Source organism: Eriocheir sinensis, unplaced genomic scaffold, assembly GCF_024679095.1.
Source record: "Eriocheir sinensis breed Jianghai 21 unplaced genomic scaffold, ASM2467909v1 Scaffold1241, whole genome shotgun sequence".
Classification (NCBI taxonomy): domain Eukaryota; kingdom Metazoa; phylum Arthropoda; class Malacostraca; order Decapoda; family Varunidae; genus Eriocheir; species Eriocheir sinensis.
Genome location: NW_026110565.1, coordinates 47501 through 60000, shown reverse-complemented (window position 1 = coordinate 60000; position 12500 = coordinate 47501). Strand labels below are relative to the sequence as shown.

At 46.7% G+C, this 12500-nt stretch overlaps 1 pseudogene; it reads left to right on the top strand.

Annotated features, from left to right (window-relative positions):
- LOC126989618 (NPC intracellular cholesterol transporter 1-like) overlaps positions 1-12500 on the top strand; it is a 47906-nt pseudogene that overhangs the window by 20151 nt on the left and 15255 nt on the right.

The following is a 12500-nucleotide window of genomic DNA, read 5'->3' as shown; positions in this document are numbered from 1 at the left end:
GTTAGATTATGTTAGGTTAGGTTAGACTAGGTTACACTAGGTTAGACTAGGTTAGGTTAGGTTAAATTAGGTTACACTAGGTTAGGTTAGGTTAGACTAGGTTACACTAGGTTAGGTTAGGTTAGACTAGGTTACACTAGGTTAGGTTGTGCGCCGAGATGCTTAAAAATCTACCCCGTGGTCCCTCAACACAAACACCACAACCTCTCCCTCTCCCTGACCAACCGTCCCCCCCCACAGGTCATCCCCTTCCTGGTGCTGGCGGTGGGCGTGGACAACATGTTCATCCTCGTCCAGACGTATCAGCGCGAGCAGCGGCGGCCGACCGAGACGCGCGCTGACCACATTGGGCGGGTGGTGGGCCAAGTCGCACCAACCATCCTGCTGGCGTCCGCGTCTGAGGCGGCCTGCTTCTTCCTGGGTCAGTGAGGGGGTGGGGAGGGGATGGGGGTGGGGGGGGAGAGTGTGTGTGTGTGTGTGAGAGAGAGAGAGAGAGAGATGTGTGTATGTGTGTTTGTATAATAGGAAGCATAATTACTCCTCTTCCTCTTCCTCCTCCTCGACCTCTTCCTTCTCCTCTTCCTCCTCCTCCTCCTCTTGTAAGTCTTCCCTTCCATCTCTCCTCCTCCTACTGCTCTCCTCTCCTCCTACCTTCCTCCTCTTCTTCCTCCTTCTCTTCATCTTGTAACCCTCCTCCTCCTCCTCCTCCTCCTCCTCTTCTTCCTCCTCCTCCTCTTGTAAGTCTTCCCTTCCTTCTCTCCTCTTCCTACTGCTATCCTCTCCTCCTACCTTCCTCCTCTTCTTCTTCCTCCTCCTCCTCCTCTTCCTCTTCCTCTTCCTCCTCTTCTTCCTCTTCCTCTTTGTCTTGTTAACCCTCCTTTTCTTCCTCCTCTTCCTCCTCCTCCTCCTCTTGTAAGTCTTCCCTTCCTTCTCTCCTCCTCCTACTGCTATCCTCTCCTCTTTCCTTCCTCTTCTTCCTCCTCATTTTCTTGTAACCCTCCTCCTCCTCCTCCTCCTCCTCCTCCTCCTCCTTCTCCTTATTTTACCCATTCCCTTCCTCTTGTTCCATTCCTTCTTCTCTTCCTCCTCCTCCTCCTCCTCCTAACCCTCCCTCCCTCTCTCCCAACAGGGGGTCTCTCGGGCATGCCAGCGGTCCATGCCTTCGCCCTGTACGCCGGCCTGGCACTCACCATCGACTTCGTACTACAGGTCACTTGTTTCGTGGCACTGATGGCACTCGACGCTCGGAGGCAGGAGGTAAGGAGGGGAGGGGCGAAGAGGGAGAGAGGGGGAGGTAAGGAGTGGGAAGGGAGGAGGAGGAAAGGTCAGGGGGCAGCTGGTTAGGTTAGGTAAGGAGGGAGGGGGGGGGGGGGGGGCTGGTTAGGTTAAGGTTAGTTTCAGGCTGAGGGAAGAGAAAATGCAGGGAAAGGAAGGGAGTTGAGAGGTGGAAGGGAAGAGAAGGGAAAGGAGAATGAAGGGGAAGGAAGGCATGGGGGATGAAGGGGAAGAGATGGGGAGGTGAAATGAGACTTGAGGTAGATGATGTGCTTGAACCAGACAACCTTGTACCATAGTTTGTCAGGGTAATGAGGGGAAGTTAGGTAAGGTGAGGTTAAGTTATGCCATGCTATGCTATGCTAGAACACATCACCTCCACATGCTCGAACACACCACACCCACTACCACCACCACCACAGGAGTTGTACTGGAGACTAGGTTAGGTTAGGTTATGTTATGTCATGTCTATTCTCTGCTATGCTATGCTAAAACACACACCCACCTACCCACCCCTCCACCACCCTCACCACCACAGGAGTTGTACTGGAGACTAGGTTAGGTTATGTTATGTCTATTCTCTGCTATGCTATGCTAAAACACACACACACCTACCCACCCCACTACCACCACCATCACAGGAGTTGTACTGGAGACTAGGTTAGGTTAGGTTATGTCTATTCTTTGCTATGCTATGCTAAAACACCTACCCACCTACCCACCTACCCACCCCACTACCACAGGAGTTGTACTGGAGACTAGGTTATGTTATGTTATGTCATGCTGTTCTATGCTATGCTATGCTAAAATGCACCACCACCACCACCACCACACTGCCTTCATCACCTCCACATGCTTGAACACACCCCACTACCACCACCACCACAGGAATTGCACTGGGAGACTAGGTTATGTTATGTTATGTCATGCTGTTCTCTGCTATGCTATGCTAGAACACACACCCACCTACCCACCCCACCACCCTCACCACCCTCACCACCACACAGGAGGGGCGGTGGGAGGTGCTGTGCTGCGTGAAGGGCGACGACAAGGACACGGTGGTCAAGGAAGGGCTGCTCCAGGAGGTGGTTCGCCGCGCCTACGCTCCCGCCCTGCTGTCCCAGTGGGTGCGGCCGGCGGTGGTGGTGGTGTTCGCCGCGTGGCTGTGCTCCAGTGTGGCGGTGCTGCCCAAGATCACCGTAGGGCTAGACCAGCAGCTGTCCATGCCCGACGACTCCTACCTCCAGAAATACTTCCTCGTGAGTCTCATTTCGTTTATTTAGTGTTTTATACAGTTGTTGTTGTTGTTGTTGTTGTTGTTTTTCCCAGCAAAGGAGACAGCACAAGGGCACACAAAAAAAAGGAAACAACAACAATAAAAAAAAGCCCGCTACTCGATACAGTTTGTTTATTTATTTGTAGTGCAGCGAGCCTGGGGTTGTGGAGGGGGATGGGAAGGGGTTGTGTGCATGTGTGTGTGTGTGTGTGTGTGTGTGTACTGTAAAGAAGGCTTGAGTGTGTGGTTTGGTGTGTGTGTGTGTGTACTGTAAAGAAGGCTTGAGTGTGTGGTTTGGTGTTTTTGTTTGTGTGTGTGTGTGTGTGTGTGTGTGTGTGTGTGTGTGTGTTTACTTCCTCGTGACTTGAAACACTGCTGGGAATGGATACAAGTCATGCCTGGCAGAAGCTGATCTTGTATTCCCTTTAGAACACTGCCGGGAATGATACAAGGCGTGCCCCAGTCCAGTCCAGTCCAGTAGTAGGAGAGTGATTGCCTTTGTAACAGCTCCCACTAATGTCTTATGTCTTATTCATGATTGTTGATTGGCGTTGCTGTCTTTTAGTTTCATTCAGTTTTCTTTTTCCTTCTGTTCCATGTTGTTGTGATATAGTTTTTTCTGTCTAACGAGCCCCCCTCCACAGTACCTCGGGGAGTACCTCAGCGTGGGGCCGCCCGTATACTTCGTGCTGCGCGGAGCGGTCGACTACACCAACGTGACGCAGCAGAACAAGGTGTGCGGCACGGTGGACTGCGATACCAACAGCCTGGCCACACAGATCTACATGGCCTCCCTTCTTGCTAACAGGTACTTATATGATGTGTCGATGTCTCCTGTGTTGCTAACCTGGTAGCTGCGGGGATCATGTTTCTTAAAGGCCCCTCTTAGCGAATTAACCCGTCCGCTGCGATTGGCACGGATTTGGCTTTCACTGGTAGCCTGGTAACATAAACTCCCAGGTCTTTCTCTGCCACTGTGGTGGATAGTGGAGTGTTTCCCATGTGGTATTGGTGTGCTGGATATCCCTTCACTGGTAGCCTGGTAACATAAACTCCCAGGTCTTTCTCTGCCTCTGTGGTGGATAGTGGAGTGTTTCCCATGTGGTATTGGTGTGCTGGATATCCCTTCACTGGTAGCCTGGTAACATAAACTCCCAGGTCTTTCTCTGCCTCTGTGGTGGATAGTGGAGTGTTTCCCATGTGGTATTGGTGTGCTGGATATCCCTTCACTGGTAGCCTGGTAACATACACTCCCAGGTCTTTCTCTGCCTCTGTGGTGAATAGTGGAGTGTTTCCCATGTGGTATTGGTGTGCTGGATTCCCCTCCCAAGCTACATGACTTTATACTTTTCTTCATTGAATTGTAGCAGCCACTTTTTGATCCATTCCAGTAGCTTGGTGATGTCTTCTTGTAGGAAATCCGCAGTCAAGGGTTTAACGAGAAAAAATCATCGCTCTCGCAAATCACTTCATAATATATATCAACGCACTTGTGATCAATTTATGCATCATCTATTTTGTTATCTTTATCATGGCAAAAAATGTGGCCCGTTGATGTTAGCTACACGGTAAAGCCACAAATTTGGCCCGTCGCTGCTACACGGTAAAGCCACAAATTTGGCCCGTCGCTGCTACACGGTAAAGCCACAAATTTGGCCCGTCGCTGCTACCGGGTTAAGGCAACGAAGGAAAGACACCTATTGAATCCCCTCCATTAACCGGCTGAAGTGTTGGAGTACGATCAAAACAAACAAACATCAACGCCATCACAAAAAATAGTTGAGGTAGAGGAAGAAACGAACAGTAACTGGGACAGACACAACCCAAATACAGAAGGATACAAAGACAGCTACAGTTTTTTCTTGTGATCTCCTAACTCCCTGTCATCACCACCTTTTCAATGATAGATCTCTTTGAATCCTCTAAGGCAATCATAAGCTGCACTGACTCTCTGCTTGAGCTCATTCCTATACTGTGCAAATCCCTTCTGCTAGAGTTAACCACCATCTTCATTCCTTCATCCCTGTACTGTCCAAATCCCTTCTGCAAGAGTTAACCAGCATCTTCATTCCTTCATTCCTGTACTGTCCAAATCCCTTATGCAAGAGTTAATCAGCATCTTCATTCCTTCATCCCTGTACTGTCCAAATCCCTTCTGCAAGAGTTAACCAGCATCTTCACTCCTTCATCCCTATACTGTCCAAATCCCTTATGCAAGAGTTAACCAGCATCTTCATTCCTTCATCCCTGTACTGTCCAAATCCCTTATGCAAGAGTTAACCAGCATCTTCATTCCTTCATCCCTGTACTGTCCAAATCCCTTCTGCAAGAGTTAACCAGCATCTTCACTCCTTCATCCCTGTACTGTCCAAATCCTTTCTGCAAGAGTTAGCCAGCATCTTCATTCCTTCATCCCTGTACTGTCCAAATCCCTTCTGCAAGAGTTAACCAGCATCTTCACTCCTTCATCCCTGTACTGTCCAAATCCCTTATGCAAGAGTTAACCAGCATCTTCATTCCTTCATCCCTGTGCTGTCCAAATCCCTTATGCAAGAGTTAACCAGCATCTTCATTCCTTCATCCCTGTACTGTCCAAATCCCTTCTGCAAGAGTTAACCAGTATCTTCATTCCTTCATCCCTGTACTGTCCAAATCCCTTCTGCAAGAGTTAACCAGCATCTTCATTCCTTCATCCCTGTACTGTCCAAATCCCTTCTGCAAGAGTTAACCAGCATCTTCATTCCTTTATCCCTGTACTGTCCAAATCCCTTCTGCAAGAGTTAACCAGCATCTTCATTCCTTCATCCCTGTACTGTCCAAATCCTTTCTGCAAGAGTTAACCAGTATCTTCATTCCTTCATCCCTGTGCTGTCCAAATCCCTTATGCAAGAGTTAACCACCATCTTCATTCCTTCATTCCTATACTGTCCAAATCCCTTATGCAAGAGTTAACCACCATCTTCATTCCTTCATCCCTGTACTGTCCAAATCCCTTATGCAAGAGTTAACCAGCATCTTCATTCCTTCATTCCTGTACTGTCCAAATCCCTTATGCAAGAGTTAACCAGCATCTTCATTCCTTCATTCCTGTACTGTCCAAATCCCTTATGCAAGAGTTAACCAGCATCTTCATTCCTTCATCCCTGTACTGTCCAAATCCCTTATGCAAGAGTTAACCAGCATCTTCATTCCTTCATCCCTGTGCTGTCCAAATCCCTTCTGCAAGAGTTAACCAGCATCTTCATTCCTTCATCCCTGAACTGTCTAAATCCCTTCTGCAAGAGTTAACCATCATCTTCATTCCTTCATCCCTGTACTGTCCAAATCCCTTATGCAAGAGTTAACCAGCATCTTCATTCCTTCATTCCTGTACTGTCCAAATCCCTTATGCAAGAGTTAACCAGCATCTTCATTCCTTCATCCCTGTACTGTCCAAATCCTTCATGCAAGAGTTAACCAGCATCTTCATTCCTTCATCCCTGTACTGTCCAAATCCCTTATGCAAGAGTTAACCAGCATCTTCATTCCTTCATCCCTGTACTGTCCAAATCCCTTATGCAAGAGTTAACCAGCATCTTCATTCCTTCATCCCTGTACTGTCCAAATCCCTTCTGCAAGAGTTAACCAGCATCTTCATTCCTTCATCCCTGTACTGTCCAAATCCCTTCTGCAAGAGTTAACCAGTATCTTCACTCCTTCATCCCTGTACTGTCCAAATCCCTGATGCAAGAGTTAACCAGCATCTTCATTCCTTCATCCCTGTACTGTCCAAATCCCTTATGCAAGAGTTAACCAGCATCTTCATTCCTTCATCCCTATACTGTCCAAATCCCTTATGCAACAGTTAACCAGCATCTTCATTCCTTCATCCCTGTACTGTCCAATTCCTTCTGCAAGAGTTAACCACCATCTTCATTCCTTCATCCCCCCAGGACCTTCATCGCCCAGCCGGCTTCCTCCTGGCTGGATGACTACATGGATTGGTCGCTCTACAACCTGGACTCCTTCAACACACCCTGCTGCCGCGTCAAGGCCGACAATGTGACCTTCTGCCCCTCCACCGACACCAACAGCACCTGCCACCCCTGCGACGTCAAGAAACTGCCGGTGCGTGTTGTGTTGTGCTCCTGTGTTGCTGTGTTGCCTGTTGTGTTGTGTTTACCTTATGTGTTGCCTGTGTTGTGTTTACCTGCTCTGTTCACTGTGTTGGCCTCATGTCCCTCAGTCTCCTCCTCCTCCTCCTTCTCCTCTTCTTCCTCCTCTTCCACCTCTTTTTCCTTTTTTCTTCTTCCTCTATTTCCTCTTCCTCCTCTTATTCTTCCTCTTCCTTCCCATCATCTTCCTCCTCCTCTTCTTCATTCATTCTTCATTCATTCTTCCTCTTCTTCCTCTTCCTTCCCATCATCTTCCTCCTCCTCTTCTTCCTCTTCCTTCCCATCATCTTCCTCCTCCTCTTCTTCCTCTTCCTTCCCATCATCTTCCTCCTCCTCTCCTTCCTCTTCCTTCCCATCATTTTCCTCCTCCTCTTCTTCCTCTTCCTTCCCATCATCTTCCTCCTCCTCTTCTTCCTCTTCCTTCCCATCATCTTCCTCCTCATCTTCCCCTTTCATAGAAATATAGAAGATTACAGAGAAGGAGGGGCTGAGAGAGATGGGAGGGAAGAAGAAGAGGAGGAGGAGGAGGAGGAGAGAATATCGTAGAAAAGGAATAAGGGAACTCATGCTCGTGTGACGCCGGGGAAATCAAATCATTGCTCGGAGGTGAATCCCTGCCTTACCTACCATGCTGTTGTTGTTGTTGTTGGTTATGTTGTTATTTATCTTGTTTATCTTGTTGTTGCAGGACGGACAGCGGCCAGACCCGTCGTCCTTCCTCCAGTACCTTGATTTCTTCCTGGAGGACATCCCCTCGGCCACCTGCCCCAAGGGTGGACATGCTGCGTACGGCCAGGCCCTGAAGCTGACCCGAGGTGCCAAGAACCAGGTATGTGTCGCTGGTGGGCGAGGGGGTAGATTGAGTTGGGTTGTGTGTGTGTGTGTGTGTGTGTGTGTGTGTGTGTGTATCAGTTCATTGTCCAACTTCCTAATGCAAGAGTTAACCAGCATCTTCACTCTTGCCTCTCTTTTGCTGGTAAACTATAGACTGATATCCTGTGTGTGTGTGTGTGTGTGTGTAGTGTGTTTTAACCAGTCAGTCAGCCAGCCCGTCAGTCAGTCAGTCAGTCAGCCAGTCAGTCAGTCAGTCAGTCAGCCAGTCACTCACTCACTCAGTCAATCACCAGCCAGTCACTCACTCACTAAGTCACTCACTAGCCAGTCAGTCAGTTACCCACTCAACCAGCCACCCAGCCATTCCCTCACCTCCTCCTCCTCCTCCCCCAGACAACGGGCGTGGCGGCCAGCTACTTCATGACATATCACACCATCCTCAAGACCTCCAAGGATTACTACGAGGCGCTGTGCTGGGCTCGGACCGTCGCCGCTAACATTACTGACACCATCAACCACGGCCTGGACACACCCAAGTACCAGGTCTTCCCCTACAGGTATCGTCTTCTTCTTCTTCTTCTTTTGGGTTGGGGTGTGTGTGTGTTTACCTAGTTGTATTTACCTAGTTATAGTTTCACAGGGCCTGGGGTTTACGCTCGTGTGGTCCCGTCTCCGTATCTGCATTTATCCAACTCTTCCTTAAAGCTCTGCACACTCCTCGCCGATACTACATCCTCACTTAGTCCATTCCAAACCTCTATATTTCTTTGTCTCTCAAGCATCTTCCCTTCCTCAATTTATCGAACTCTTCCTTAAAGCTTTGCACACTCCTTGCCGATACTACATCCTCACTTAGTCCATTCCAAACCTCTATATTTCTTTGTGGGAAGCTATATTTCTTTATGTCTCTCAAGCATCTTCCCTTCCTCAATTTATCGAACTCTTCCTTAAAGCTTTGCACACTCCTTGCCGATACTACATCCTCACTTAGTCCATTCCAAACCTCTATATTTCTTTGCGGGAAGCTATATTTCTTTATGTCTCTCAAGCATCTTCCCTTCCTTAATTTTTTACTGTGTCCTCTTGTGTTCCTGGTGGTAATTCCTCCTTTTAGTAGTAACTCCTTGTTGTCTATTTCTTCCATTTTGATCAATAATTTGTAGATTTGTATTAGGTCTCCCCTTTCTCTTCTTAAGTGTGTGTTGTAAGTTCATTGTCCAACTTTCTAATGCAAGAGTTAACCAGTATCTTCACTCTTGCATATCTGTTGTCGGTAAACTAAACTGATATGTGTGTGTGTGTGTGTGTATGTGTGTATGTTATATGTTCATTGTCCAACTTCCTAATGCAAGAGTTAACCAGTATCATCACTCTTGCATCTCTTTCAACGGTAAACTCTAAACTGATGTGTGTGTTTTTTTTTTTTTTTTTTTTTTGTGTGTGTGTGTGTGTGTGTGTGTGTGTGTGTGTGTGTGTGTGTGTGTGTTGTAAGTTCATTGTCCAACTTCTTAATGGAAGAGTTAACCAGTATCTTCACTCTTGCATCTCTTTTGCCGGTAAACTCTTGACAGACATTTTATTTTATTTTATTTTATTTTATTTATTTTTTTTTTTTTTACAACAAAGGAGACAGCTCAAGGGCGCACAAAAAAGTAAACAATACTAAAAAAAAAGCCCGCTACTCGCTGCTCCCAAAAAGAATCTAAAGAGGTGGCCGAAAGAGAGGTCAATTTCAGGAGGAGAGGTGTCCTGATACCCTCCTCTTGAAAGAGTTCAAGTCGTAGGCAGGAGGAAATACGGAAGAAGGAAGATTGTTCCAGAGTTTACCAGCGTGAGGGATGAAAGAGTGAAGATGCTGGTTAACTCTTGCATAAGGGGTTTGGACAGTATAGGGATGAGCATGAGTAGAAAGTCGCGTGCAGCGGGGCCGCGGGAGGGGGGGAGGCATGCAGTTAGCAAGTTCAGAAGAGCAGTCAGCGTGGAAATATCGATAGAAGATAGAAAGAGAGGCAACATGGCGGCGGAATTTGAGAGGTAGAAGACTATCAGTATGAGGAGGAGAGCTGATGAGACGAAGAGCCTTAGACTCCACTCTATCCAAGAGAGCTGTGTGAGTGGAGCCCTCCCACACATGAGATGCATACTCCATATGAGGGCGGACAAGGCCCCTGTATATGGATAGCAACTGTGCGGGGGAGAAGAACTGGCGGAGACGGTACAGAACGCCCAACCTCGAGGAAGCTGATTTAGTGAGAGGAGATGTGAAGTTTCCAGTTAAGATTCTGAGTTAAGGATAGACCGAGGATGTTTAGTGTTGAAGATGGTGACAGCTGAGTGTTGTCAAAGAGTAGGGGATAGGTGTTTGGAAGATTGTGTCGAGTTGATAGGTGGAGAAATTGGGTTTTTGAGGCATTGAAGGACACAAGGTTCCTTTTACCCCAATCGGAAATGATAGCAAGGTCTGAGGTTAAGCGTTCTGCAGCCTCCAGTCTGGAGTCATGTAATTCCTGTTGAGAGGGTCTTCTGTTGAAAGAAGTTGAATAATGCAGAGTGGAGTCGTCAGCGTATGAGTGGACAGGACAGTTTGTTATGGAAATAAGATCATTGATGAATAGCAGGAAGAGAGTGGGTGATAGGACAGAGCCCTGTGGAACACCACTGTTGATAGGTTTAGGGGAAGAGCAGTGACCGTCTACCATAGCAGAGATAGAACGGCCGGAATGGAAACTGGAGATAAAGGAACAGAGAGAGGGATAGAATCCGAAAGAGGGCAGTTTAGAAAGCAAAGACTGGTGCCAGACTCTATCGAAGGCTTTCGATATGTCTAGCGCAACAGAGAAAGTTTCACCGAAACGGCTAAGAGAGGATGACCAAGAATCAGTTAATTAAGAGAGCAAGAAGATCGCCCGTAGAACGCCCCTTGCGGAATCCATACTGGCGATCAGATAGAAGTATAGGAGCGGAAAGGTGCTTTTGAATCTTCCGGTTAAGGATTGATTCAAAAGCTTTAGATAGACAGGAAAGTAAAGCTATAGGACGGTAGTTTGAGGGATTGGAGCGGTCACCTTTCTTAGGCACAGGCTGTACAAAGGCATACTTCCAGCAGGAAGGAAAGGTAGATGTTGACAGGCAGAGGCGAAAGAGTTTGACCAGGCAGGGTGTCAGCACAGAAGCACAGTTTTTAAGGACAATAGGAGGCACTCCATCAGGTCCATAAGCCTTCTGAGAGTTGAGGCCAGAGAGGGCATAGAAAACATCATTAGGAGGAATCTTAATAACAGGCATAAAGGAGTCAGAGGGGGGATGAGTTGGAGGAATATGCCCAGAATCGTCCAGAGTGGAGTTGTTACAGAAAGTCTGAGCAAAGAGTTCATTAGCCTTAGAGGTAGAAGAGACGGCAGTGCTGCTGTCTGGGTTAAGAAGAATTTGTGCTTGTGTATTTTATTATTATTATTATTATTATTATTATTATTATTATTATTATTATTATTGCGATTATTATTACCTAAGTAGCAGTTCTACCTCTTGCACACACTGTCTCCAGGTCTTCTTCCTTCCTCTGGTCTCCTCCTCTCACTCCCTTCCTCTCCCTCCCTCGGCAGTGTGTTCTACGTCTTCTACGAGCAGTACCTCACCATGTGGTGCGATGTGCTGACGTCGCTGGGCATCTCGCTGGCCACGGTGTTCCTGGTGAGCGTGGTGCTGTCGGGGCTTGACGTGGCTTCCTCCCTGGTGGTGCTGGCGGTGATCCTCATGATTCTGATCAACCTGGGCGGCCTCATGTACTGGTGGGGGGTGACGCTCAACGCTGTCTCGCTGGTGAACCTGGTGATGGTGAGTGTGGGTGTGGGTGTGGGTGGGTGTGGGTGTATGTGTGTGTCGTGGGTGTGGGTGTGTGTTGTGTGTGTGTGTGTGTGTGTGTGTGTGTCGTGGGTGTGTGTTGTGTGTGTGTGTGTGTGTGTGTGTTTTGTGTTAGTGACCTCTGATCATATCTATCTTTTTATCGTTCAAAATTCCATTGATCCGTTTTCGCTTGCAGTCTGTCTCTCACTCTTTCTTGCTGTTTTTTTTCTTCTTTTTTCTCTTACTGTTGTTGTTTTTTATTCTCTTGCTGTTTTTTTCTTCTTTTTTCTCTTGCTGTTGTTTTTTATTCTCTTGCTGTTTTTTTCTTTTTTTTTCTCTTGCTGTTGTTGTTTTTTATTCTCTTTCTTGCTGTTTTTTTCTTCTTTTTTCTCTTGCTGTTGTTTTTTATTCTCTTTCTTGCTGTTTTTTTCTTCTTTTTTCTCTTACTGTTGTTGTTTTTTATTCTCTTGCTGTTTTTTTCTTCTTTTTTCTCTTGCTGTTGTTGTTTTTTATTCTCTTGCTGTTTTTTTCTTCTTTTTTCTCTTGCTGTTGTTGTTTTTTATTCTCTTGCTGTTTTTTTCTTCTTTATTCTCTTGCTGTTTTTTTCTTTTTTTTTCTCTTGCTGTTGTTTTTTATTCTCTTGCTGTTTTTTTCTTCTTTTTTCTCTTACTGTTGTTTTTTATTCTCTTTCTTGCTGTTTTTTTCTTCTTTTTTCTCCTTGTTTTTTTTTTGTTTTTTTTTTTTTCTGATCCATTCCCTCCACTTCCTTGTATTCTGACCTATCCCTCCACCTCTTCCACATCCCTGCTATTCTGATCCATTCCCTCCACTTCCTTGTATTCTGACCTATCCCTCCACCTCTTCCACATCCCTGCTATTCTGATCTATTCCTTCCACTTCCTTCTATTCTGACCTATCCCTCCACTTCTTCCACATCCCTGCTATTCTGATCTATTCCCTCCAATTCCTTCTATTCTGACCTATCCCTCCACTTCTTCCACATCCCTGCTATTCTGATCCATTCCCTCCACTTCCTTCTATTCTGACCTATCCCTCCACTTCTTCCACATCCCTGCTATTCTGATCTATTCCCTCCACTTCCTTCTATTCTAACCTAT